The 4,402-nt window shown below is 39.4% G+C and overlaps 1 non-coding gene across 1 annotated transcript; it reads left to right on the top strand.

Annotated features, from left to right (window-relative positions):
- The first annotated feature begins 373 nt into the window (after positions 1-373).
- Positions 374-480, top strand: LOC148547895 (small nucleolar RNA R71). The gene has a single exon (XR_015897266.1). It is a non-coding gene; the product is annotated as a small nucleolar RNA R71 (small nucleolar RNA).
- The last annotated feature ends 3,922 nt before the right edge of the window (positions 481-4,402 follow it).

The following is a 4,402-nucleotide window of genomic DNA, read 5'->3' as shown; positions in this document are numbered from 1 at the left end:
TGAGTTTACAATGTAGTTAGCTTGCTCCTGCTCACTTTCTGCCTCTACATTCACCCACTCTTGGGTTGCTAATGAGGTGGTAATTGCTGCTACTTGGTTCCTCTCCATCTTCTTAATGAGGTCAGCCAGCTGCTTGGTAATGAGCTTGTTCTGGGCCAGCAGTGCATCCACATTGTTTAGCTCCATCACTCCTCTATTGTTGCCTCTTTCAGAAGCATAGAAATAGTCATTCTCTGCTACGGTTTCAATGACATCTATGGCTTCTTCAATGGTCTTCTTCTTGTTCAAAGATCCTCTGGATGAATGGTCTACTGCCTTCTTTGATTCATATGACAGGCCTTCATAAAAGATATGCAGCTGCACCCATTCGTTGAACATATCTGGTGGACACCTCCTTGTCAGATCCTTAAACCTCTCCCATGCTTCATAAAGAGTCTCACCATCTTGTTGCCTGAAAGTTTGGATCTCAGCTCTCAACCTATTGATTCGTTGAGGAGGGTAAAATCTTGCCAAGAATTTATTCACCACATCTTCCCAGGTTGTCAAACTCTCCTTCAGAAAAGACTCCAGCCACTTGGCTGCTTTGTCCTTGAGTGAGAATGGAAATAGGAGCATCCTATAGGTGTCAGGATGAACACCATTAGACTTCACAGTATCGCATATCCTCAGAAATGTGGTTAAATGATGATTAGGGTCTTCTTGGACACCTCCTCCGAATGAACAATTGTTTTGAACAAGAGTGATAAGTTGTGGCTTCAGTTCAAAGTTGTTGGCATGTATGGTTGGCTTTTGGATGCTACTTCCATAGTTTCTTGGGTTTGAATTGATGTAAGAGCCTAGAACTCTTCTCTCTTGCCCAGCATGATTTGCTAGACCTTCTCTGCCATGGTTATGAGCTTCTTCTTCATGATGGTTCTCCATATTCTCCTCCATGTTTGGTTCAAAGTATTCCTCCTCCTCCTCATCACCTACTACTCTTTTTCCTCTTGCTTCCCTCCTTAATCTAAGGAAGGTCCTCTCCGGTTCAGAATCAAAGGGAGTTGAAGCCCCGCTTCTTCTCCCTGTCATGCAACCAACAAGGCACAAGCAAGGAAATAGATGCAGAAACTATTCTTGTTAAAATTGCTGTTAGTGTGAGTGATGCTATATATCAAACAGTTAGTGGGTGAGTGAAATATATTGTAAACAACTGGAATAAAGGGGGTCAAAGGGATCAGAAGAACACAACTAAACTGAAAGTAAATTGCTCAAATAGAAATTTAAATCAACAGAATGAAAAATGCTCAATCTAGTTATCCTCAAACTTAATCATTGTTGATACAAAATCAATCCCCGGCAACGGCGCCATAAACTTGATGCACGGGAAACTTGTCTTGTAACAAATTTCCTTCGGCAAGTGTACCAAATTGCCGTCAAGTAAAAACTTACTATAGAGTGAGGTCAAATCCCACAAAGATTGATTGATCAAGCAACTTTAATTAGAGGAATGTTCTAGTTGAGCGAACCAGAATTTGATTTGAGATTTGCAGAAAAGTAAATAGCAGAAAAAGTAAATGCTAGATATAAAGAGCTGAATGTAAATGCGGAAAGTAAATTGTAGAATCTTAAAAGGGAATGGGGGAAATGCTCATAAAAGTAAATGGCAGAAATTAAAGAGAATGGGTAAGATCAGAAGTGGGGAGTTCATTGGGCTCAGGAGATGTTGCATTCTCCGGATCAAGTTCATTTTCATCTCTTCCTCAATCAATGTATTCATTGATCTCCTTGGCAATCTTAAGTGATCGAATTCCAATTCCTTGTAATTCAATCTCTCAAATCTTGATCAATAGCCAATTCCTTGGTCAATTGCTCATGAGAAGAGATGAAGTATGGTCACTGATTATACCACATGCATTCCCAAATCAAATGTTGGTAGGATTATAGTCAGATATCCATCCAAACCCAATTTGGTCCAGCATGAGAAAGCATTTCTAGCATGATCTCTTCATTCCTCTTCAAAGGTTCAGAAGAGATCCAAGTATGAATAGCTTTTTTTCCAAGATAACTATCCAATTAGATGAAGATCGAAAGCTTTCTAGTAAAATCAAGAGAAAAGATAGAAGAAGAAAAATGAAAACTAACATTGATCCATCAAATTACAACAGAGCTCCCTAACCCAATGAAAGGGGTTTAGTTGTTCATAGCTCTGGGAAATGAAGACAAAGATGGAGAATACATCATAAAAGTAAAACTAGAAGTGCAAAGAAAGTAAATACAGAGAGTAGTTCTATGCCCAAGGCTTCCTAAAGTATCCAACCCCCCTATCTAATTCAAAGGTACTCCTATATATACAACTCTTCTGATCTCATAGTTGGCTCTTTAAGTCTTGGGTATGGGCCTCTGGATCTTGAGTTTGAAGCAGTTATCATCTTCATTGGGCTTAGCTTTGCTTGTAAAGAGGAAATGTGAAGTAGGCAGGGACTTTGGCTCAGGACGTTAGTGGTGTTAACGTTAAGTGAAAGTGTGGGTTCGAGAACGTTAGTGACAATCACCTTTTTCACTAACGTTCCTAACCCAAATATGATCACGTTAACTTCAACGTTAGTGGCACTAACGTGACCACTAACGTTGCCTCTTGGTCCTTCGCACACGTTATTGGGACTTACCTTTCCCAATAACGTGGAATGTCACCCCATCTCCCTACGTTAGAGTCCACGTTAACTAGGTTAACGTAGCTTCTAACGTAGTGATGCCAATCCTTCGAGAACATTACTGACACTTACCTTTGTCACTAACGTTCCAATGTGCCCCTACTTTCCACGTTAGAGTCCTCGTTAACTAGGTTAACGTGGCTTCTAACGTAGTGATGCCAATTCTTCGAGAACGTTAGTGACACTTACCTTTGTCACTAACGTTCCAATGTGCCCCTATTTCCCACGTTAGAGTCCACGTTAACTAGGTTAACGTGGCTTCTAACGTAGTAATGCTAGCCATCTCCAATGTTAGTGACAAAGGTGAGTGTCACTAACGTTGGCTCATCATTTCTTTATCCACGTTAGCTTCCACGTTAACTAAGTTAACGTGGGAGTTAACGTTGCTCATGGTGGCTTTTAGTGGTTCACCCCAACGTTAGTGACAAAGGTAAGTGTCACTAACGTTGGCGATCAATTTCTCTCTCCACGTTAGCTTCTACATTAACTAAGTTAACGTGGGATTTAACGTGGCTCATGGAGGCTTGGCCAACGTTAGTGACAAAGGTGAATGTCACCAACGTTGGCTTCTCTTTTGCTTCTTAACGTTAGAGTCTACGTTAACTAAGTTAACGTGGCAACTAACGTGGCCAATTATGAGCTTGGTCCAACGTTAGTGACAAAGGAGAGTGTCACTAACGTTGGCCTTGTTGTCTTCTTCTACGTTAGAGTTCACGTTAACTTAGTTAACGTGACTCTTAACGTGGGTTATGATGGCTTCGAGGGTGTTATTGGCGATTACCTTTCTCACTAACTTTGCAAGCTAGCTCCCATTCCACGTTAGAGGTCACGTTAGTTGAACTAACGTGAATGCTAACGTGGTTCTTCTTTGCTTCCTTTGTGCTGAAATCAAGCAGCAAAGTGCATCAAAGTTTTAATCCAAGTCATGAGACATGCATCATCCAATTTGTCATATAATTCATGCAAAATTCTCATGAAATCATGTAAAGTGCACAATGTATGCTTGAAACAAGATGTAAGTGAATATCTACCCAAAACTAGCTTATTTTCTAAGAAAATGCATGAAACTACCCTAAAAACAGTAAAGAAAAGGTCAGTGAAACTGGCCAAGATGCCCTGGCATCATGGGGTTAGGGGCAAGGTAGGATGCATATGGTCAAGTGAGCTAAAAATTTGAATCTTTGATTAACTTAAACTTCCCACCTAACCTATGACAACCTATACAATTCTAAACAATCCTAAATACCCATTCTTCACTTTTTCACACACTCATGTATTCTCTTTTTTATCACCACACATATGCATTAATTATTATTGATTTTCACTTTGGGGAATTTTGTCCCCTTTTTATTGCAATTCTTTTTCTTTCTTTTTCTATTTCTATTTTTTTTTCAAACTAAAATATATACAAGAGCATCACTGTGTATGGTATAAACATGATTGATACATGAGTTTGTACCCAATTCCCAAGATTTTTCAACAAAACACAAAAATACACTTTTATCTCTACCCAATGTTCCCAACTCTCCCAAAATCAAATAATGAGCACTCTCACTAGTCTAAGCTAATCAAAGATCCAAACAAGGGACATTTATTGTTTTTCACTTAAGCTTGAAATGTGCTAACATTTAAGAATAAGTGGGTTAAGCATAGGCTCAAAATTGGCTAACAATGGAAGATAAAAGGTTGGCTATTTGGATAAGTGAGCTATT

The sequence above is a fragment of the Arachis ipaensis genome, chromosome B8 (genome assembly GCF_059453495.1).
Source record: "Arachis ipaensis isolate K30076 ecotype BB chromosome B8, ASM5945349v1, whole genome shotgun sequence".
NCBI lineage: Eukaryota > Viridiplantae > Streptophyta > Magnoliopsida > Fabales > Fabaceae > Arachis > Arachis ipaensis.
Note: the sequence above shows the minus strand (reverse complement) of the source record. Positions and strands in the feature narration are given on the sequence as shown.